This window comes from Lygodium microphyllum, chromosome 23 (genome assembly GCF_053477565.2).
Source record: "Lygodium microphyllum isolate KBCC chromosome 23, Lygodium_microphyllum_v1.1.10, whole genome shotgun sequence".
Taxonomy (NCBI): Eukaryota; Viridiplantae; Streptophyta; class Polypodiopsida; order Schizaeales; family Lygodiaceae; genus Lygodium; species Lygodium microphyllum.
Genome location: NC_141157.1, coordinates 65,337,191 through 65,362,690, shown reverse-complemented (window position 1 = coordinate 65,362,690; position 25,500 = coordinate 65,337,191).

The window sequence follows — 25,500 nt, the reverse complement described above, 5'->3', positions numbered from 1 at the left end:
TCCTACAAGTGATCAATGGATAGAATAAAGAAAGAGAGCAATAGTGAAGGTCCCTAAAAATGCACTAAAAATTGTAGGTTTCTCCTAGAGGCCAATGCTTGTACTTTCCACAATGTACTCGTTGTATTTGATACTTGGAGTGGTCTCCATCAATTTCTTTGTGCCATACAAGAAATCTTGAAGAGATAGAAGGCCTAGAGGATCCATGGATGCTTGAAGAAATGGCTATAGAAGGAGACACTTGAAAAATAATTGTGGCCAAAGTCCTTGCTAAGTCTAGTAGAATCCCTTTTGCCAAAATGCCTACTGAAATGGCTTCAAAATGATGCATGTGCTAATAAATTGGTCATTCCTCCACCATATTTGTCCATTTTCTACTTCCAAGAAACTCCAATATTGACTCTTACTAATTGTGAAAGGTCTTTCAATCGTATAATATACCTTCAAGAGCCTATACTAGGACAAACTATTTTGAATTTTCATGTATTGAAAATAGAATAGGATATAGAAGAAATGAGAAGAAAATGGATCAAAGATAATCCACACACATACAAAGGGATCCATTTTTTTAAAAAATGAATAGGATTGCAACACCCACGAGATTTTGAAAGATGTATGAATTGTTAAGACAACAACCACAACACTTGTAAATATTGATGATGGAGTGCCTAGTTAGATGGATCCACACGTCTATACTTAGCATGTTGGTAATCATTATGACTCCTACATGGCCACTGACTTATCACTTATTATAATTAGTTTATTACGCCTATTTGCATCTAGCATAGTTACAGTGCCAATCAATTAGTATAGTCCATTATACACTATTTGACTTAGTAGGCCACTTTCCTTTATATTTTATCTTAGCTATTCTTTGTGTACATTAAAAAGTGTGTGAAAGAAAAAGAAGAAACCAACAAGAAAATGTTTCAACCTACATCTCGCTTCTTGTGTTCTTGAGTGAGCTTTCTCTTATGTGTATGGTGTGTGTTTGGTGCAATAGCTTAAGCAAGTCTGTACATAATTCATAATATGGTATCAGACCTGCACCATTGATAAAGACTGGTTTTGAAGGCTAAAGTTGAGGAGAAGAAGCAAGGATTCAAGCAAGAAAACAATGGATACGAAGCTCTCCCATTGTCCCACTCTTTCTCTTGGATAGTGCCTGTGGAGGCATCGAAACTAGGGTAGGGCAAAACCCCAAATTACTGGTGTGAGATTTGATGTGCAATTAGAGCATTGTATATTCTACAAATAAGGCCTTTAGCACTTTCCCACTGCTTTTTTGGCCATCTAAAGCTAATTTGGGCTTTGATTGTGCTGACCAAAATTTGATATATATATTACAAATTTCAAATCTATAACTTTTGAGGTATTTGTCGAGAAGAAAACACAAGTTTTATATGCAAACAAATTGTGTATTACATGTACTATTGAGCTATTAATGAAAAAATTTATTTAATGTATTGCTATGCACTTGTTGTGAAAATTTATAGAAGAGTTTCTTGCTATTTTGTATCAATTTTCTTATAAATGTAGAGAGCAGTGGAAGCCCCATCATTGAGAAGCTAGACAAGAACAATTACCCATCATGGAAGTTTCATGTACAAACTTATTTACGGGAAAAGGTCTCTTCAAGTTTGTTTTAGTTGAAGAAAAGGAGCTAAACCTAAGTGAACCTACGATTGCATATGAATTTAAGGCATGGAATTAATGGAATGAAAAAGACAAAAAGGTGATGTATTTGCTATTTGCAGTCATTGATAACATATCAGAAATGTAGAAAGTTCATATGAAGCATAGACCACATTTGATATTTTTTGTAAATACAAAGATACTTAAGATTCATCTCAAGCAAGAGTTGAATACTTTGAAGAAAAGAAAAATTTATGTCAATGAGTATGTTTTGAAGGTGACGAGCATTGCAGTTGCTTTTGTAATGATTGATGCAAATACCTGATGTGATGATTTAGTATCATCTACTTTGGATTATCTTAATAATGAGATCAATATATGCATGATAAATAATTTAAAAAAAAGTGATGAATAGGTCCAAGCATTCTACTCTAGTTTAGGAAGGGAATGCGACATGTCTGCTTTAAGAGATTGTGATATGGGAGGTGCTAGTTAACTAACAAAATAGGTTAAATCAACAATTGTGTGATATACACGTTTCAAGAGGCTGTAGTAACTTAGATATAGGGGGAGCTCTAAAGGAAAAGGTAGATGGTAAAGCATATGTTCTAGAAATTTTGATATTATTTATTATTATTGTGGCAAAACATGCCATATTTTAGCCTAGTGTTATGCTAAGAAGGATGATATTCACAATGATAAATTGCAACAAGGAAAGTATGCATTGTCTTCACAAAAGAATAAAGATAAAAATGAGGGTCTGTTTGTTATGCAAAATATGATGAAGGTTGTTATAGGAAAGGGGACACATGATTATGTATGGTATATTGATTCAAGTGCATTTTATCATATGACTAGCCATGTCAAATAGTTTAGAGAGATGCAAGATTTACAAAATCCAAGTTATGTGTAGATGGATAATGATTCACGCCACCCAATTTCACACATTGAAAATTTTCCCTTATCCTTGCATGATAGTTAGACAAAGAACCCCCCTTAGAAAATTAAAATAGTTTAATTTTTTTTAATTTCCCCCCTGTCATCAACTGACAGGTGGAGAGGGGGGGAAGAAAGAGGATGACGGTGGTAGAAGGAGATGATGTGGCAAGGGAAGGAAGCAAGCAATGATGACAAGGAAGATGATGACTACGAAGGGGAGAAGGAGTGGCAGATGGCATCAATGAAGGCAAAGATGACGATGATGATGGGGAGGAGGGGCACACGTGCGCCGCCTCCCTCCCCTCCCCACTATCCCTTTTTCCAACTTAATGTTGGCATGGCAGTAGGACAAACTTGGCTGCCTAGGTGGAGGGGAGGGCCTCCACCACCCCCCCCTCCCCCCCCAAAAAAAAAACACCCTCCCTATATAAACCCTCCCCCCCTTAATGAGAGGATAACACATTGATTTCTTTTCCCTCATTGCTGTCAGCTTGAAGAAGAAGAAGAAGAAGAAGAAGAAGAAGAAGAAGAAGAAGAAGAAGAAGGAGAGAGAGAGAGAGGGAGAGAGAGAGAAGAAGAGAGACTCTCTGAGGGATCCCATTCCTCTTCCCCTCCTTAGAGGGTGACCACACACATTGCTCTTCTCCCCATATTCCTGCGAGATTAACTTTCATCTCCCTGAGATTTTAACCCCATTGCAATTGAGAGGAGTCACCCCGGCACACCATTTCTCCGATGAGAGAAAGAGAAAGAGATTTGTAAACTGGAAGTATGGCCCCAAAATGGAGAGAGACATGCACCAACAGTAATCCCGCATCCAACAATGGAGCCACAGGCCAATGCATTTCTGCGAATACGAATACAACGTTGAGTATGGATAATTCATATCCGAATATTCGGATATTGATTGCCATCTATAGGTTATATCACCTTCGCATGTGTATGAGTTCATTTTAATAAGTAACCCGAGATTATTTTTCAATAGTTAATGAAATCGTAGGGGACTTTAGGAAATTCTTTCTATAACCATAGATGACCATGCATAGATTTATTCATATGACACATTGAGGTTTGCACAAACCCTTGTATCCAAATATAATCATTGCATCCCAGTGCTACGTGACAAAAATCATACATAGCATAAAGAGCATAAAAGGCTACTTAAGGGTTATACACATAGATGGTGCATGCACGAGAAAGGTTATATGAAACATATATTGAGGTTTGCACAAACCCTTGTATCCAAATATAATCATTGCATCCCAGTGCTATGTGACAAAAATCATGCATAGCATAAAGAGCATAAAAGGCTACTTAAGGGTTATGCACATAGATGGTGCATGCACGAGAAAGGTTATATGAAACATACATCGATGGTACACAAATTGATTAATGCCCATCAATCTCCTGAGGAAGGCAAAGTGCTCAGTAGTGAGGCTTTTTGTGAGCATATTTGCAGGATTTTTATCAATGGAGATCTTGACAAGGTCAGCAGACTTTCCCTCCACAACCCCATGTATGAAGTGATGCCTCACCTCAATGTGTTTCATCTTCGCATGAAAGACCAAATTCTTGGCTAGTTGGATAGCACTCATAGAATCTGAATGCGGCGTAGGTATAGAATCAACCCCAAGGTCATGAACCAAACGGCCCAACCATATGGCCTCCTTGCAAGCCTCAGTGGTGGCTGCAACATACTCAGCCTCAGTGATAGAGATATCTGTACACTTCCGAACCCTAGACATCCAAGAGGAGACAACACCTCTAGCATAGGTGAATACATAGCCAGAAGTGGACTTCCTACTATTTGTATGTCCTGCATAATCGGAGTCTGTGTACCTCACAACTCGTGTATCATGGCTGTTATAGCAAATATACATATCTGCTGTGCCTTTCAGGTATCTCATGATAACCATCATGGCATCCCAATATTTCTTGCTAGATGTAGCCATATAGCATGCCACAACACCAAATACAAAGGCAATATCTGGACGAGTGGCTATCATGGCATACATCAAACTACCCATGGCTAATGCATAAGGAATCTTGGCCATCTCGGTCCTCTGCTCATCTATCTACGAACAATCGGCCTGTGAGACTTCACATAAGAAGGTAATGGACATCCAATAGGATTTACATATTGCATGTGGAAACACTCAAGGACTTAATGAATGTACTCCCTCTGTGAGAGGTAGAGTAGTCCCTGATGCCTGTCATGCTTAATGCACATACCAAGAATGTGAGAGGCATGTCCCAAATCCTTCATCTCAAAGCTCTTCTTCAGCTAAAATTGAAGAGCATCCAACACATCATGTGCTTTCCATGCTATTAACATATCATCCACATAAAGTACCAAAAAAATCAATGAGCCATCATGGACTTTCTTCATGTAAAGACACAGATCCATAGCACTCCTCCTATAGCCCTATGATTGCATAAAGGCATCAAACTTATGATACCACTCCCTAGGTGCCTGCTTCAAGCCATAAAGACTTTTTTCAACTTGCACACTAGGTGCTCTGTGCCAGGTTCTACAAAGCCCTTAGGTTGCTCCATGTATATCTCATATGTAACGTGCCCGCTCCTCAATTTGCGGGACATGTCTTAGCACTCCATCAAGAGATATATCTAGAAGACGCCACCCAGCACTCCCAAGGAATGACACGGGGTTTGCCAACTAGGGTCTCTCGAGTTTGTCCTGCAACGGAACTTATCCGGCCGTTCCCACTAGGATCGACCTGAAGTCCAACATTTCTCGTTAACATTTCCTTTGACGAAAGCTCTCGGCTAATCGAGACCACCCTTTCGTAGGATAGACCCATTGGTCACATCCACTACGCTTCCCTCGGGGGTTGTTTTAGTTATCTAATTACCTACCACGTTATGTTTGACACATAAAAGCAGCTTCCTTAATTAACCTATTAATCACAAGTTCCTTTACGTAATTTAGGCCACTGACACGAAGACAAGATAAAACAAGATCAAACACTTTCTTAACTTATCTTCAGTTGTCTCCCTCCCATACAAGAGAATTAAATGTTCCTTTCTGCCTTCGTAGAAAAATCCTTCCGTCTTCCGACAATAAAACCCAAAGGTTTATCCTACCAAGATTCTGCCTTGTAACTAGTATCAAGGCCTCGAGATCCCATCTCGAGTCACGTAGAACACGTGTAGGGCTCGGAGGCATTGGGATTTATGGCCAGAGCCCCCACTAGCACCCAAGTGTCCTCCTACACCAAGTAATTTCAACGGAGAGACCTCTCGCGGCAGGTTTGGTCCACATTCCCGGCGCAGATTCACAACCCCCTTGGTTAGGGTTTGGTGGTTCACCCGGGGGGGGGGGTATAGCTAGTGCCATCCTTCCTTAATTATCCCTTTAAGAAATCAACCATAGCTGAAGCACCCAGCTTAAAAACAATCACTAGGGAAAACATCCCTTTTGTTTGCATGGCAATCAGTCATCTCAGACCCAGCCATGCAATCATCAAACACACCCCACTTGGGTTAACATCCAAAACCACATTAACAAATAGTTGAATGCGCAACCTCTTGCTTCAAGGCATCGCAATCCCATTGCATGCACAATCAGAATTTAACTTGGATGTATCAAAACACTTGCTCAAGGGATTTACAACCTTTTCAAACAACCATCATAACTTGGGTCAACAATCCATTTAGGGTTAGATCACCAGCTCCAATTAAGCTAGGAGCGTATCCACTTGTGATAGTCCACAGTATGATCGATAAAACAATTCACAGGCGATTATACTTATTCCTAATGCATCAGATCTCATGAAGGTCTAGGTTTCTATCCATCGGAAACTATCATTTCATGTGTTTCTTTTAGTCATGATCGTGAAGCATGAATTCTAAATGACTATTCATGCACTGAACTGGTTTAAAAGCTATTATTTTATGTGAAATAATGTGAAAACCTTATCATTTTATGTGTGTAAAAGCTATCATTTCATGCATATAAACTTATGCGAACTCCATACTCTACCATTTCATGCATGCAACCGAGTGCTTAGAGTAAACAAAAATCCTACGACTTGTCCTTGTTCCATGCATGTAGCTAACCCTTTTATCTCTTTCACGAGAAATAATATATAATTAACTATAACGCTTAAAAAACCTGGGTTTGATTCGTGTTCGTAGGGGCGTTTATTGCGTTGGCAGCTCTACTCACCTCTCCCGCGTTACCGGTACCAACGGTAGCTTTGGCACCTACGCTTCCTGCAATTTTCTTCTTGGGAGCCATTTCTACTCGGGGTTTGGATATTCCGGGCCTTAGCGGCCTTCAAGATGACTGGTTCAAGAGGGAAAGGTCACAGGCAGGGGATTCTTTGCCGATGAGGGGGTGGCTTGAGTGTGGCTCATCGAATCGTCTTCACTTTCCAACTGTCTTCCCCTCTCTTTCTCCTTCTTTTCTTCTCCTTCTCTCTCTTCTCTCCCTCTTTTTCTCCTTCTTCTTCTCTCTTCTCTCTTCTCTCTCTCTCCCTTCTTCTCCTCTTCTCTTCTTCTCCCTCTCCTTCTCGTCTTCTCTCTCTCTCCTCTTCCTCTCCTTCCCCCTCTCTTCCTTCTTACTGGGCACACAGGGGGGAGGGCTGCCGATCTGGACATCAAAAGGGGGGCGCATTGTCTGTCACTGGAGGGGGGGCCTATGCTCCAACGGAGGGGAGGGGTGCAGTGCAAAATAGCGGGGGGGGGGAGGTCCTGTGTGTCACAGGTAGCAAGGGGGCTACTTGTCGTCAAGGGAGGGGGAGGAAACTTTATAAGGTGGGAGGGGGGGAGGAAGCTCCTGTCCGCCGCCACCTAGGGGGCTGCATGCCCCCCTTCTCTCACTTAACTCCCTCCCTCTCTCTCTCTCTCTCTCCCCACCATGCACATGGCAAGGGGAGAGAGGGGGAGAAATAAAAAAAATTAAATTTTTTAATAATCTAAGGGGAAATTCTCATGGGGGACGGCACAGGGGTCACGAGGGAACATTACATCCTCTCCCCCTTAGAGGAATCGAGATGTTCTCATCTCGAGAAGAAACTGGGAGGACAAGCACTAGTGGGGCTTATGACCTGTGGGTTAAGACCCACCATGCATCCCTTCCGCAACTCTGATGATGTAGCACAGCCCTTAGCGTAATCAATTTTTCTCTGATACCAACTGTAACATGCCCGCTCCTCAATTCGTGGGACACATCTTAGCAGTCCATCAAGAGATATATCTAGAAGACGTCACGCGACACTCCCAAGGAATGACATGGGGTTTGCCAACTAGGGTCTCTCAAGTCTGCTCTGCAACGGAACTTATCCGGCCGTTTCCACTAGGATCGACCTGAAGTCCGACTTTTCCTAACATTTCTCATTAACATTTCCTTTGAGGAAAGCTCTCAGCTAACCGAGACCACCCTTCCATAGGATAGACCCATTGGTCACATCCACCACGCTTCCCTCGGGGGTTGTTTTAGTTATCTAATTACCTACCATGTTATGTTTGAGACATAAAAGTAGCTTCCTTAATTAACTCGTTAATCACAGTTTCCTCTACGTAATTTAGGCCATTGACACAAAGACAAGATAAAACAAGATCAAACACTTCCTTAACTTATCTTCAGATTAATGTTTATCTCCTGCCCATACAGGAGAATCAAGTGTTCCTTTTTGCCTCCGTAGAAAAATCCTTCCGTCTTCCGGCAATAAAACCCAAAGGTTTATCCTACCAAGATTCCACCTTGTAACTAGTATCAAGGCCTCGAGATCCCATCTCAAGTCACGTAGAACACTTGTGTAGGGCCTGGAGACATTGGGATTTATGGCCAGAGCCCCCACTGGCACCCAAGCATCCTCCTACGCCAAGTAATTTCAATGGAGAGACCTCTCGTGGCGGGTTTGGTCCACATTTCTGACGCTTATCCACAACCCCCTTGGTTAGGGTTTGGCGGTTCACAGGGGGGAGCTAGTGCCATCCTTCCTTAATTATCCCTTTAGGAAATCAACCACAACTGAAGTACCCAGCTTAAAAACAATCACTAGGGAAAACATCCCTTTTGTTTCCATGGCAATCAGTCATCTCAGACCCGGCCATGCAATCATAAAATACACCCCACTTGGGTTAACATCCAAAACCACATTAATAAACAGTTGAATGCACAACCTCTTGCTTCAAGGCATCGCAATCCCATTGCATGCACAATCAGAATTTAACTTGGATGTATCAAAACACTTGCTCAAGGGATTTACAACCTTTTCAAACAACCAAGCATAACTTGGGTCAACAATCCATTTAGGGTTAGGTCACCAGCTTCAATTAAGCTAGGAGCGTATCCACTTGCGATAGTCCACAGCATGATCGATAAAACAATTCGCAAGCAATTATACTTATTCCTAATGCACCGGATCTCATGAAGGTCTAGGTTTCTATCCATTGGAAACTATCATTTCATGTGTTTCTTTTAGTCATGATCGCGAAGCATGAATTCTAAATGACTATTCATGCACTGAACTGGTTTAAAAGCTATTATTTTATGTGAAATAATGCAAAAACCTTATCATTTTCTATGTGTAAAAGCTATCATTTCATGCATATAAACTTATGCAAACTCCATACTCTACCATTTCACGCATGCAACCGAGCACTTAGAGTAAACAAAAATCCTAGGACTCGTCCTTGTTCCATGCACGTAGCTAACCCTTTTATCTCTTCCATGAGAAATAATACATAATTAACTATAATGCTTAAAGAACCTGAGTTTGATTCGTGTTCATAGGGGCATTTATTGTGTTGGCCACTCTGCTCGCCTCTCCCGCGTTATCGGTACCAATGGTAGCTTTGGCACCTACGCTTCCCGCGATTTTCTTCTTGGGAGCCATTTCTACTCGGGGTTTGGATAGTCTGGGCCTTAGCGGCCTTCAAGATGACCGGTTCGGGAGGAAAAGGTCACGGGCAGGGGATTCTTTGCCACTGAGGGGGTGGCTTGAGTGTGGCTCCTCGAACTATCTTCTCTCTCCAACTCTCTTCCCCTCTCTTTCTCCTTCTTTTCTTCTCCTTCTCTCTCTTCTCTCCCTCTTTTTCTCCTTCTTCCTCTCTCTTCTCTCTCTCTCCCTTCTTCTCCTATTCTCTTCTTCTCCCTCTCCTTCTCTTCTTCTCTCTCTCTCCTCTTTCTCTCCTTCCCCCTCTCTTCCTTCTTACTGGGCACACGAGGGTGGGGGGAGGGCTGTCGAACTGGACGTCAAAAGGGGGGGGCTCATCGTCTGTTGCGCTAGAGGGGGGCTTGTGTTGCAACGGAGGGGAGGGGCGCAATGCAGAATAGCGAGGGGGGGAGGTCCTGTGTGTCACGGTCAGCAGGGGGTTGCCTGTCGTTGAGGGAGGGGGAGGAAACTTTATAAGGTGGGGGGGGAGGAAGCTCCTATCCGCCGCCACCTGGGGGCCTGCATGCCCCTCCTTCTCTCACTTAACTCCCTCTCTCTCTCTCTCTCCCCCCGCCACGCACATGGCAAGGGGAGATAGAGGGAGAGATTTTAAAAAAATTCAATTTTTTAAAAATAATCTAAGGGGGGGTTCTCATGGGGGAGGGCACAGGGGTCACGGGGGAACATTACATCATCATGCAAATCCCCATGCAAGAATGCATTCTTGACATCCATCTCCAAGTCAAGCTGCACGACTAAGGCCAAGATCAAGCATAGGATGGTCATCTTGACCACCACAGGAGAAAAGAATTCATCAAAGTCAACACCATGCTCTTGTTTAAACCCTTAGCAACAAGTCTTGCCTTATAAGCCAGCTTGGGGTTGTTAAGGGCACCTTTCAGCTTGTACACCCATTTGCATGGCAAAGCCTTCTTGCTGTTAGCCAATGCAACCAAATCAGTAACGTGCCCGCCCCTCAAATTGCAGGACACGTCTTAGTAGTCCATCGAGAGATCAATCTAGAAGACGTCATCCGGCACTCCCAAGGAATGACACGGGGTTTGCTAACTAGGGTCTCCCAAGTCTGCCTTGCAACAAACCTTATCTGGCCATTCCCATTAGGATCGACCTGAAGTTTGGGTTCCTAGTAGTCGCGTCTTCTTAACAGCCTTCTAGCGTATCCACTTTGCGTAGATACAACTGGACCCAAGCAGACTCATATCACACTTGGTTCAAAGAGAATGGAAAACAAGAGGGAGGCATCGCTTGACCTTTCTTCCCCTAGGGCATAGTCCCATTCCGGTCCCCTAAAATGGTATGAATCAGGGTTTCAACTTACAAGTTCTAAGGTCCTTGTCTAACTAATGTTCGCATCAAATAAATTCCATTGAGGAAAGCTCTCGGCTAACCGAGACCACCCTGCTGTAGGATAGACCCATTGGTCACATCCACCACGCTTCCCTCGGGGGTTGTTTTAGTTATCTAATTACCTACCACATTATGTTTGACACATAAAAGCAGCTTCCTTAATTAATCCATTAATCATAGGTTCCTTTACGTAATTTAGGGCACTGACACGAAGACAAGATAAAACAAGATCAAACACTTCCTTAACTTATCTTCATATTAATGTTTGTCTCCTGCCCATACAGGAGAATTAAGTGTCCCTTTCTGCCTCCGCCGAAAAATGCTTCCATCTCCGGCAATAAAAATCCGAAGGTTTATCCTACCAAGATTCTGCCTTGTAACTAATATCAAGGCCTCAAGATCCCATCTCGAGTCACGTAGAACACTTGTGTAGGGTCTGGAGGCATTGGGATTTACGGCGAGAGCCCCCCCTGGCACCCAAGCATCCTCCTATGCCAAGTAATCTCCACGGAGAGACCTCTCGCGTCGGGTTCGGTCCACATTCCCAGCGCGGATTCATAACCCCCTTGGTCAGGGTTTAGCGCTTTGTCGGGGGTAGATAGCACCATCCTTCCTTAATTATCCCTTTAGGAAATCATCCACAACTGAAGCAACCAGCCTAATAACATTTACTAGGGAAAACATCCCTTTTGTTCCCATGGCAATCAGTCATCACAGACCCGGCCATGAAATCATCAATCACAAACAACCTGGATTAGCATCCAAAACCACATCAACAAATAGTTGAATGCACAACCTCTTGCTTCAAGGCATCACAATCCCATTGCATGCATAGCTAGAATTTAACTTGGATGTATCAAAACATTTGCTCAAGGAATTTACAACCTTTTCAAATAACCAAGCATAACTTGGGTCAACAATCCATTTAGGGTTAGGTCACCAGCTTCTATTAAGCTAGGAGCGTATCCATTTGTGATAGTCTACAACAAGATCAATAAAACAATTAGCAGGCAATTATACTTGACCTCTTAACTTCTTTTGAAGCTCTCTTCCCCTTGGGTGTTTCCTTGTGGTAACTTAGTCCTAACCCAAAGTATTGACTGGTCAACCTAGGCAATGGACAAGACTTATTTGCAACCCATCCAAGAGCCTTTTATTCTTCCAGTTCTTTACTCATTTCTCTCTAACCAAGTAAAGTTAACACACTTGGCAATGCAAGACTTTTCACCTAGGCCTTCAGGATACAGTCTAGATGCATGTGTTCCATCCATCTCTCTTAGTGCGGTACTATGCAGAATTTTCCAATCAAAGTTACCCATCATGCACATGGTGCATTTAATATATTAGTACATCCTAAACGACCTTTAACTCTCTTCATATTTGACAACAAATACTTATTCCTAATGCACCAGATCTCATGTGACTTGCATATATGAAAGTCTAGGTTTCTATCCATCGGTGCAATTGCATCCTATGAACGGAAACTAACATTTCATGTGTTTAATTTTTATGCAGATGCAAATCGTGATTTTTATTGGTTAATTTAAACATTGCTCTACGCGAAGGTCTATCATTTTATGTAGAAATTTATGAAAACCTTATCATTTCATGTGCGTCAATCCATGCGGAATCCATTCTATTTGTCCACTTGACTCCCATGCAATCATCCCATATTTGCAATATTTCGTGCAACAATATTTCATGTACTAGGCTAGTCAATATTTCATGTAACTCATGCACCTGACTTTTCATAATCATGCACTTTAAGTAAGAGTAATAAGAATAGTGGGAGGGTTAGAGGACACCATTTTCAAGGGGATTTCTTGATGACCGCGAACGAGTCTTCGTGATTGGCCTTCTGATTTCTCTTCGAGTTCTCTTCTTTCTCACCTTCTTCTTCTTCTTCTCCTCTCTCTCCCTCTTCTTCTCCTTCTTCTTCTCTTCTCTCTCCCTCTTCTCTCTCTCTCTCTCTCTCTTCTTTTCCTTTTTCTTCTTCTTCTTCTTCTCTTCTTCTCCTTCTCTCTCTCCCTCTTCTTCTTTCTCACCTTCTTCTTCTTCTTCTCCTCTCTCTCCCTCTTCTTCTCCTTCTTCTCTTCTCTCTCCCTCTTCTCTCTCTCTCTCTCTCTTCTTTTCCTTTTTCTTCTTCTTCTTCTTCTCTTCTTCTCCTTCTCTCTCTCCCTCTTCTTCTCCTTCCTCTTCTCCTCTCTCTCTCCCTCTTCCTCTCCTTCTTCTTCTCCTCTCTCTCCGTCTTCTTCTTCTTTTCTCTTATTTTTCTCCTTCTCTCTCTCACTCTTCCTCTCATTCTTCTTCTCCTCTCTCTCCTCTTCCTCTTCTACTTCTTTTTCTCTTTTTCTCCTTCCATCTCTCCCTTCTTCTCTTCTCTCTCTCTCTCTTCTTCTCCTTCCCTCTCTTCCTTCTTCCTCTTCTCTCTCTTCTCTTCTTCTCTCCCTCTCCTCTTCCTCTTCTACTTATTTTTCTCTTCTTCTCCTTCTTCTCTTCTCTCTCTCCTTCTCTTCTTCTTCCCTCTCCTCTTCCTCTTCTTCTTCTCTCTTCTCTCTTCTCTCCTTCTTCCTCTTCTCCTTCTCTCTTCTATCTTCTCCATTAAAAGCGGAGTTTTGAGCCCGGGATGTGTCTAAAATTTGCCAAAAAATTTGGAATTTAGGGGAAAAATATTCAACATCGAAGGCGGCGGCTGCAGCTGGGACGATTTTAAGTACCAAGTGAAAGACGGCTTTTAAAAGGCGCCCGAGCAACACTTGTGAATTTTTTATAATTTTTTCGACTATCGTACGGTTTTTCAGGAGCTTCCAGTCAGTGTGGGATGTCAAGACGGACGCGTAGGATTTTTCAGAGGCTGAAACGGAGCCCGGACGAGGAAGGGGCCACAAAATGGCCAAGATTTGAAAAGGTGGACATTGAGAGGACCAAAGGGGGGGTGCCCTTTGGACTTTTAACAGCCCCCCCCCCCCCCCCCCCCCCCCCCCCCCCCCCCCCCAAATTTTTTGATGAAAAAACGTGAAGAAAAAGATGGCGACGTGAGCAGAAATGACGGCCGAAAAATGTGCCCTCCCCCCTCATGATCATGATGTCAGGCTGCAAAGAAGCCATAGAACCAAAAATACCCGGTAACTTCTCCCTCTTGGCTAACTCTATCGCCGGTCTTCGCACGAGAGATGGCTGTCTAGATGAAGAGATCAAAATCTAGTCTTTCTCTCTCCTCCCTCTCTCTCTTCCCTATGGGTTGTTCATGTTTACCATCTTGAAGAAGGAACCAGGAAGGAGATTGAAGAAAATGGTGATGGAGATTGATGGAGATGTTGAAGATTGAAGTGCAGCATAGGATTGAGAGCAATGGAGGATCCATCTACTGGTTATGCAATCATTCAAGGCGTCTCGGGTTACATAAAAATACGGTATGGCCATTTTTATGAAGAAAATAAAGGATTTTTTATAGTTTATGATGATAATTATGTTCTTATTGGATGAAAATTTGTTTGTGTGCTGGTTGCATCATGAGTAATTGTTGTTCATCAGAAAATCTTGATTTTGCAATGATTTACATGCTTTATTTAATTTCCGTAAGCCCGAAATGCGGTTTTTAAGCGGTAAAATGGTAGTTTTTCCGTTTCGGGTGGGTAAAAAGTGTTCCCATGGGGGGAATATGGAACATAAATTGAATGTTAGTATGTTGAAGTGATTGGAATAAGAAAAACCAAAAAATAGCATATTTTATTGACAAATAAATCAAGAAAATGGAGAAAATAAGGGAAAAATAGAAATACGCCTTGAAAAAATAAGGAAAAATATAATGATTATTTGTGGATGTATGGTAGTGGCAAAGTATGAGGTTTGGCCTCAATTTGCCCTATCTCCTTGTCAAAGTTTGTGATTTACCGCTTTTTATACATCAAAACATGACAAAATGAACCTCTACACCTGTGCAATGAAAGCAATACCTAAACATAGGGGATTGGGATGTTTGAATGGTGTGATTTGCATGCTAATTGTTGCTGATTTTCTGATGCATGCCATGACATAGAGTTCGTTATACTTTAATTAAGAGGATAGTAGCACGAGTGTTGTCTCGGTGCTATCCTTACATCGCTGCAACGGGTTAGTGAATAAGCATTGAAAGCCTGGTTGTGCACAACACGTGTCTAATTTGAAAATTATGTTTGAGCACTTTAGGATCATTCACTTTGCATGTGCATGTAAACCATGGTATCGAAATAAAAGGACTGGATGCATAGCACCTGTTTTCAATGACAATGACCCATGCTTGAGTGTGGAAAGGCATCCTAAGCCGTAGGATAGACGTTTGTTTCTTGAGGAATTATTTGGTAAGGACACATTGTATCTCCTGGAGTACTTTAAAAATGAAAGAGTGGAGTTTGTTCATTTGTTTTATATGTTGAGCAACGCATCAAGGGGATAATCCTTGTGATGTAGGAGAACTACAGTGGGGCCGTGGTGTTTCTACCGAGAGGTTGCCTCCCATGTATGTGATTATCGTGGCATTTATTGCCAATGTGTATGGGTTCTCCCTCTGTGGAGTTTATAGAAAAAGGGAAACGTTGGACTACAAAACTGCAAAACTATAAACGCATAGATTAGGCTTTAGGGCAGTTTGTCCTTTGGCAGAAGCTAGACGCTCCTGGCATGCAAGACCGTGAGGGTGTGTTTGTCTGTTATGAGCATGAGGTCCGGCTAGTGCCATAGCTAGTGCCGGCCCATTTGAGGTCCCATCACTCCTTCTACCTCTTCTTCTTCTTCTTCTTCTTCTCTCTTCTCCCCTTCTACCTCTTCTTCTTCTTCTTGTTCTTCTTCTCTCTTCTTCCCTTCTACCTCTTCTTCTTCTTCTTCTCTCTCTCTCTCTCTCTCTCTCTCTCTCTCTCTCTCTCTCTCCCTCCCTCTACCTCTTCTTCTTCTTCTCTCTCTTCTCTCTCTCTCCCTCTTTCTCTCTTTTTGTTCACAGGGGGGGAGTTACTGTCGAAAGCCCCAGGGGGGCGGTGTCGCACGGAGGGGGAAGAAATCTGTCATCGACACAGGGAGGGGGACATTCTATTGCTGCTACAGCAGGGGGCTGCCGATCAGGTGACGGGCAGGGGGAGAGGGGCTATGCTAGCCCTCTTATAAGGAGGGAGGGGGGTATGGGGGGGGGGGAAGATGATGCTTCCTCGCCATCTAGGGGGGCTACATGCCCCCCTTCTCTCACTACTCTCTCTCTCTCTCTCTCTCTCTCTCTCTCTCTCTCTCTCTCTCTCTCTCTCTGTGTCTCCCCCTGCCATGCACACGGCAGGGGGAGAGAGAGGGAGGGTAAATTTTTTTTAAAAAAATTAAAATTTTCTTTGGGGTTGGTTCTTATGGGAAAGACACGAGGGGGGGAGCACGGGGGTCATGGGGGGGGGGAGGGGGGGACATTACAAAATCCCAAGTCATATTTTTATGCAAGGAGTCCATCTCAGATTGCATAGCCCTCTCCCAGGAGTGATTGTCACCCCTATGCATAGCCTCATCATAGGTGAGAGGATTTCCTACATCTGTAACTAAGACATAATGCATTGAGGGCTCAAATCTATTAGGTGGACATCACAACTCTGACAAGCCAAGAAATATCCCAAGTAAGTTCTGGGAATCCGGATGCAAGCCAAGACAAGGCTCTAGTAGCAATCAGCTCCAAACAATGTAACTAGCATGTAGTAGTGGCATAGGCCAACCTTGCAAGACCGGTTAGACGACATAGGTAACATACATGCCATATGTACATCGAAGACGTTGCATCAAATGCAATCCAAAACCGATCTAAAGCTCAAATGAAGATCTAAAACCAAAGACAAGCTCAATGTCATACCTGGAAGGTCAATACTTCATTGCATATCCCAAATACGTAGCCCAAAACCAATAGGCATAACCAAAGGCATGTAAGATAGCTTCAGACCACTCTATTACAACTAATATTTACTATTAAAAATGAGTATTTTCAGCAAGAAAATCAATCCAAAATGATGGCATAACACTTGCATCCCCCAAGAAATTGGGCATCAATAGGTACCAAACCGGTTAAGTAGAAGTGTCCAAACAAGCATAGGATTAGATGCCAATGTTACTTCTACATAACATGATTGTGGGACTGCTATAAATAATCCTAGGAATGTAGAGTTCAGGACCATGCCAATGATCAAGGAGGCTTCAACACATGTTAGAGACCATAGCCAAGTACATTGCCAAGCCCAAAGAAGCATGACATAGCCATCACTAAGGAGTAGGTGTGCTGTTGTGTTATGCTGTCCATGAATCAGCCAAAAATTGCACAAATTTTTTGATGTGTTCTTCTACTACTATACATCCATGTGGCCTCAATGGCAATGATTAGAGGCTCCAAGGGGGGCGCCCAAGGAGGCACACAACAAGCCTCAAGTGCCCGAATGCAAGGGGGAGCAAGATACAAGATCCAAGGGTTTGAGCTATGGATGCCCTGATTGATTGCAACCTAAGAACTGAATAAAAGCACTGAAAGCACACTTCAATACCTCTGTAGCCATGCCCTGAGGGTGCCTCAATAGGTTGGGAAGGTACTTGAGAAGCTGGGGAGTGACGGGAGATCGGGAAGGTTGGCTACTAGGAAGGGGACCCATTATTGTAGGTATTTGAATAGAAGCTGAGAATGCCATGAACCAAGCTCGGGAAGTTGGAAAGCCAAGCTTTGATACTAGTTGAAAGGTGAGAAGGATCAAAGATTACTTGGAAGTGAGCTATGGCGGCGGAGAGCAAGAGCAAGAAGAGAGAGAGACACAAATGGGAACTCCAATAGTCACAATGTGTGACCGGGCCTTCCTTTATTCAAATTGTCACTAAAAGAATAAATAATAAAGTGATGGTGACAAGCGCCCGCTACTTGCAATGTGTAGTGATAGGTATTGTCAGTGTAGTAATACAACGGCGGCTAGGCGGACGCGCCTTTACCCCCAACAGGGAATTGGGTCTTTTCAAAAGGGAATGTCCAAAGCACCCTAAACACCGATGCTCCAAGTGCCACAACATTGGACATATCCACATCAATTGTCCCAACAAGACTCAAAGAGAACTTCAACTTACAAGGAATGAAATTGTACAAGCTCTAGTGATCCAGAATATACCAGATACTTAGGAAAAACCTAGGAGATATTCATGAGATGTAACTACAATAAATTTTTCCCTTGTAATCCAGACTCGGATATATCTAATACAATAAGTGGATGTTTTAAAAGACCATATGCTTATGAGTGAGCAATGAAAGAGTGATGGGTCCTATCCCACAGGCCCCAAAATTAAATCCCCAGTTCTTCCAAGATGAGGACATCTCGAGTTCTCTAAGGGGGAGAGGATGTAATGTTCTTGCCCGCCCGCATAGAACCCCCCCTTAGAAAATTTAAAATAGTTCAATTTTCTTTATTTCCCCCTCTCATCGCCCATAGGTGGCAGAGGGGGGGGGTAAAGGAAGAGGATGACAATGGTAGGAGATGATGTGGCGGGGGAAGGAAGCAAGCAATGATGACAAGGAAGATGATGTCTACAAAGGGGAGAAGGAGTGGCAGATGGCATCAATGAAGGCAAAGATGATGATGATGATGGGGAGGATGGGCACATGTGTGCCACCTCCCTCCCCTCCTCACTATCCCTTCCGCCAGCTTAATGTTGGCATGGCGGTAGGCCAAACCTGGCCACCTAGCTGGAGGGGAGGGCCTCCATCACCCCCCCCCCCCCCCCATAATAACTACCCCTCCCTATATAACCCCCCTCCCCCCCCCTTAACGAGAGGATAACACGTTGATTTCTTTTCCCCAATTTTTGTCGGCTTGAGAGGAAGAAGGGATAATGATTCTTGATAGTAATATTATTGAGACCTCTATAATCCACACACATATGGAGGGATCCATCTTTTTTCTTGATGAATAGAATTGGAGTTGTCACTCGAGATTTTGAATGATGTATAAATCCCTTTACAAGATTCTCATCAATATATTTCTTGAGCTCTATTAATTCATCTTGGGATAGCTTATAGATGGGGCCAAGAGCTCCTTCTTGTAAATCTATTGTACAATCATGAGGTCAATGTTCTGGTAGCATACTTGCATTCCTCTTTTCAAATACATCCTTGAACTCTATATATTAAGCTCAAAGTGTCTAGGCAATGTATATTGGTCGAGAACTTCATTTTATTATTTTGCACTAGCCTTGGTTCAACTTTTCTAGACCTCCATTTTATGTTTAGGTTATGTAATGCTAGCTAGGGTATCCCAATAACAAGAGGCCTATTTGCACAATGGATGATGTTGAAAGCTATATCCAATACAAGACTCCTTGGGGTAACTTTATGGGTTGAGTCTCATCCTTAAAGTAAGAGGTCAATGATCACTTTCTTTTGCACATATCGGCTTTTCTTTCCTTAGAAGTTGTATACCATGTTGCTCTACAAACTTCTCGATCATGAAGCATGATGTGGCTCCAAAGTTGAACAAAGATTGTTTGTATGTCTGTCTTCCCTCAAGGTGAATCTTGATTGGTTACATAAAGCTAAAAATTGGATCTGAAAATAGAAAGAGACCTTCTTTTGGGTTTCTTGAAGCTTTGTCCAACCACATAGGTGTTGATGATTCCCAACAATCATGGAGTAGTGGCACCATGAATTCTCATCCCTCCTTTGTTATGCAAATATTTAGCAATGTGTCCCAACTGGCCACAATACATGCATAATCCATTGTTGTACCACCTTTGTTTTTATTGAGTTATCAATGGCTTGAACTATGTCATATCGATTTGCATAGGCTCTGCCTCAAATAGTTGGTCTTCTTAGCCAATTGGGTCTTCAAAATTCTTTGTCTTGCTTGAATTCAAAGTGGTTTCTTGATGTATTTCTTGTTTTCTCTCAAACAAGTGGCTCTCACATTCAATTTCTTAAGAGATAAATTCATTAAGTGTATGCACCTTTGGCATAGTGAGAAAATTTTAAGGTGGGTCTCGACCCTTGACGTAGATTTCTAAGATTTGTTTCAGCTACCCCTACTTTGTCTACTTCTCCAAATGTGAAAGAGTGAAGGCCTCACAATTATAGAGCAATGGGGATTCCTTCTTTCAGGGATCCACCTATAAGAAATCATCAATATAATATGCATTCAAAGGATATTAATAAATACCCTTTCTTTACATGCTATAAGATCTTAAAATGACCCCTTTTAATTTACTAAACTTGTATATTTTTTTCCAAATTTTAATTTAAAAACCTCTTTTATAAATATAATCTTGTAAATTTTACTAAATATAATACCTTTTCTTTTTAACTCACGTGGTATCTTACCCGTTCTATAAGGTGGACCCCTAGGTTCCTTCTCAAGCAAGGGGGCAAACTAAGAGAGAGAAGTGCTTGAGAGAACAATTCCTATGAGACCATCCAACCTAAGAAGCATCATTTGGATAATGATCTTGTTGCATACGTATAAACAGTTGCACCTACTAGAGGAAACCTCTAAATTTTTCCCTTGTGCCATCAAATTTCTCAAGAATACTAACCTTTAGTTATTTTCTCTATTGATCATGAAGGTTTCTACTATTGTTGGACCTCTAGCTTGATGTAGGCTTGCGTATTGAATTTCTTGAAGTTGTCATTGTAGGTCTTTCATAGCTAAGCCCAAATCTTGTGGTTGCTCTACTTGTAGCCTTGCATTACTTTCTTGAAGCTCTTGGATTTTTTGTTAGATGCTTTGTAAAGAAGCAATAATACCTTCCATCATGGGCTCCATCATGACTAGGCAAGATTGTGGTAGGAAGGAAGTCTTGCTAAAGAATTATGGGCATAGCAAGTGATATTTGAGAGCAAGGAGATTGCTCTCACAACTTACAAGAGAAGAACTTGAAGGAGAAATTGAACTAGAACTTGATTGTGAGATAACTCAATTACAAGAGAATGCTCACAAGAGCATGGCTTAATTACAAGACAAGACTAGATACAAGACAAGACCAAAACATATGAGAATTGGAAGAGAACTTACCTCACACGAGCCTCACAACTAGTGTAAGCAAGACTAAAGGGCTTGTAGCCCATGACCCCTATTTATACTATAGCCCGGGAAGGTTAAGGGGGCCACATGTCATTAGAAGAGGATGCCACATGGCATGAAATGCATGTTGACACGTGGCATGATGGCAATAGTGATGACATAAGCAACCATGTAGACATCTTCTAGTATGTTCTAGAATCCTCTAAAAACTTCATGGAACCATAGGCCATACCATCTTGAATATGAATCATGAGTTTTCCTTGCTTGAGAATTCGATGGCTTTTATATGACTTCCTCTACTACATCTTCTAAATCAAAAGTGATGAATCCAATCCTAACTTCCTTTGTGTGTTGTGATGATCGAGCAAGGAAATTCCCAAAATTTTCCTTTATCTTATTGGTCCCAACACGACCCCTATTGTAGAAGTTGCATTATTCTCCTTCTCTAGGGATAGCCTTCTTACATTCAACCACTCATCCCCATTGATTGTATGATACTTTTGAAGAGCCTTGTCAACAATCACTAAAGCCATAAGGCTAAAAATCAAAATCCTTTGGCCATCTCTTAATCATATCTTTTATGATGACAATCTCAGCAACCTTTTCTTAACTCTAGAAGTGGTCCTTAACCTTCTCCTCTATGGTTTTCTAGGAGGCACCACCAATACAAACCTCACTTTGGTTGGAACCAAAAGACAAAGATAGATATACTTTATGGGACCTTGGATTTTAATGGAAGGTGGATAGAGCTACCTCGAAGGATGGAGGATTCCAAGGGGGCTACAAGATTGTGATGCACAACTAAGCTGACTAGTGGCAACTAGAGTTATGTAGTAGCATCATTAGGGAAAAAGTGGATTCATTTTTGGGACCTCTAAGAAATATTAGGTCATCATCTTATTATAAAAAAGGAGGCTAGTGGATAACTATGTCAATTGTACCTCATAACTATATCATCTAGAATATCGTTGGTGGTGAGAAGATTCAAACACATCAATCTCCAACATATTTGGAGTTTATATGCTCAAGTTATGGTCTCCTAGCCAAAAAGTAACCTCAAAAATTCCATAACAAAATCCTTACCCTCAATTGCCCCTATGGAATATTCATCAGAATCCCAAAGAGCTTAAAAGGCCCAAAAGTGAGCCCAAGTTTTCCCTAATGCCTAACTTCACCTTTTTAAGTAGGCATATACCTAAATTTATCTCCCTTTTTATATTGGATTGTTTAATAATTATCCTTGCTTGATTTGAACCACCTCACTTGAATCCCACAATAAAATCCACATGTCACCTAAATTCGTTATTTGGATCTAGTGTCCAGATTTAACATTCAAATTTCTACACTCAACATAAGCATTCAAATCTTGTTCTTTAGTTCAATTAGCCTATTACTTGAGTCTTCCATTTGGATTTATAATTTTGATCAAGTACTCAAATCATACACTCAAATTTAACCCAACATTTGAATCTATTCAAGCCCTATCCATTGACTACCCCAGAAAGGAAGAGTACTACCTAGTTTAAGATCAAGACCACAATTACCTTGTGGCTATCAAAGCTACATTATGCGAACGTAGACCTAGAGTTGGTAAAAAAAACTCTTGACCTCTAGTCACAACTCAAGCTAATATATTAGATCCTTGCCCTTTGACTCACGAGAGCACCTAAAGGACTAGCTGCTTTCAATCAAGGTCTACCTAGTGCAATAGCACAAGAAACTAACTTAAAGGATTACCATTTTGGCTTTGAAACATAGGGGAAAAGGTACATACCTTGGTCTCTTTCTCAATTGTGCTATTGAGCTCTCTGTTTCTATTAATTGCATCTTAAAACTCTCAACATAATGGGCTAGGTATTAGAAACACACACCTCATCCTATATCGAGTAAGCCTCACAATTGTAATGGAGATCATTAATTGACCCTCTTCCAACCAACTTGAATCAACAAGCATTGCCCTAGCAACTCATTGCTTCCTAGTGTACCAATTTACCAACCCACCCTATAGTTTAATCCATTTCGCACTAGAGAACAATTATACAAATACAAAGAGTAGTTTAGCTCACAAACATCACCCCAAAACCTTGCAACAAAAGTCATGAATCACACCCACTCTTTTAGGTTTGTTATCCAATCACTTGTATATCCTCTTTCCCATTCCCTAACCACACTAAGCTGCACCCCCATTGAGGGCACTTGTAGAGGGATCTCACACTCAACCGCCAAGACCCATGGACCACTTATTGTTTCAAGCGTTTCACACGAGCTCTAATGGCTATCTCTTACCTAGCCGACGTGCCTTCGAACCTATGAGTATAGTGAGCTTACCTCGATGCCGAAATGAGTTTCCTCCTCCCTCGCACACACCGGTAGCTCCACGATCCTAGATGCTAGCTCAAGCATCCTCAAGCCTCCTCTATCGAGCTCCATCCACCATAGCAGCATGTGCACGAGAAAAGAGAAGAGAAGAGAAGAGAAGAATAGAAGAGGAGATGGTGAAGAGCTTCACCCTCTTGATTCCTCACTCCCACACACTCACTCTCTCACACTCCCTCTCTCAAGAGCACACACACAAGCAAGGTGAAGAGAAGAAGAGAAGAAGAGAGGACTCTTTTCAACCACACACCAAAGAATGAGATTCTCATTCACTTTTTGAACTTTATATACAAACCCTAAAATCTCATGGTCACCTATCCCTTTTTAGATGACCGGCCATTGTGGCAAGGTCCTTTTTCCTATTTCTCTCTTCTTGCCTCATGCCTTAAGCCTACACCCATCTATTCTTTTACAAATGGCACAGGAGAGAGCCTAGTGCTCTTATACAAGAGTTTTTAGAGTTATTTGAGGTGCCTTCCATTTAAAATTGCGCTTTTTGCCTCAGCTTAGCTTTAGGGGCCGCCTCTACACCTTTGCTCTTTTTATGTCCTTTTTCTACTCTTTTCTTCATATTTTCGCCATCTCGAATGGAGGTTAACATTACCCCCCTCCGAGATGGGTGCCAATCCCATGGCACTTCAAGCTCTTTGTTGTGGAAGGATGGGCTTTGGGCAAGTGGCTGCTGGGGTGATGATAGGGCCACATGTAGACTCCATTGATTGGAAAGCTTTGGCAATGATTTGGATGGAGAACTCAAGGTATGTCGAGTGGATGATGGGGGCCTCTAAAGTTGATGGTTTGCAGCACCTTGTTGCACCTTAAAGAAGAAGGTGCTCTACCTAAGGGGAGTGTCTACCTCACCGTGCAGTGCTATGTGCTCATGCTGTTGGAACATGGAGTTGGGTTGTCATGTGCCTACCTAACAGTTCCCTAGTAGCACGTTTTAATGGTCCATCGGGGAACTATCCTAGATGGCTTCGCCCGGCACTCGCAAGAATGCACAGGGTCTATCGTCTAGGTTTCCCAAAGTCCACCCCGTAACGGAAGATACCTACTGTCCCCACGAGAATCAACCTGCAAGCTTGGGGTCCTAATTTGACAATTGAGGTCTTGATGCATCAGCTAGCTCCATTGGAGGTGTCCCACAAGGGCTTCTTGTCCGATTGGAGCAATCATAGTTACCCTTGGTTCATGGAGTGCAATGCTTTTTTCCAGCAACTAGTTAGGATTCAGGGAACCTTAACAAAGTTCTGGCACAACCGCCGCACCTTTCCCCTAAGATAATTATTGATCAAGGTTTTAAGACCCGACCCTAGGTAAGTCAATGCTCGGCTCTACCTAATTTCTCCTAATTAACGTTTCATTCAATCTCTTAAAAGAAGCTCCCAGCTTACCAACCACCCATCCGTAGGACGAATCCGTCAGGGATCTCGCCCACTGCTTTCCACAAATAGTTTTCTTTAGTTTTCTAATTACCTAGTACATTAAGTTATGACATATAAATGTAGCTTCGTTAATTAACACGTTATCATAGGTTCCTTTGTGTAATTTTACGACACAACACAAAGACAGAGAAAAATAATCTTTTGGCTAAATATATTTATTTATTATTTTTCAAAACTTGTTTACAATGCTTTTTCCCTTCTGCCTATGCAGAAGATAAAACCTCCATTCATCAGAAAATCCCTTCTGTATGTGCAAAAGAAAGCAAACCCTCCAAGATTTCCATTCCTTCACTAGTACCGAGGACTCCAGGATCCCATCCTGATTCACGTGAGAGTCATGCAATTCCTATCAGCGAGATCGAGAGATTTACGGCCAGAGCCCCCTGGCACTCCCACCTCCTCCTGCCTAATGGATTCCTCACCAAGTGACCTCTCGCCATTGGGGCTAGTCCAAAGCTCATCATGGCGATACAAAACAATCCCCCTTGGAGTAGGGTTCCTCGTCTAGCCATGGGGAGGCATAGCACGATATTTCCTCTTATTATCCTGATTATATATCTACAATCAGATCTAACTGTTACAAGCATAATTAATCATTCTTGTGCAACCATCAATACATGCACAAATTAAAAAAAAGAAACAACAATAAAGTGTTTTTAGCATAGAAAGTAGCCCCACCTAATTCTAGGGTTTCTCTTTTAAGGTCCCACCTTATTCTTAGGGTTTCCACTACAAGATATATGCCTTATACCGACGTTAAAAGCAATTAAAATGTTCATAAATAAATTTACCCTCGTC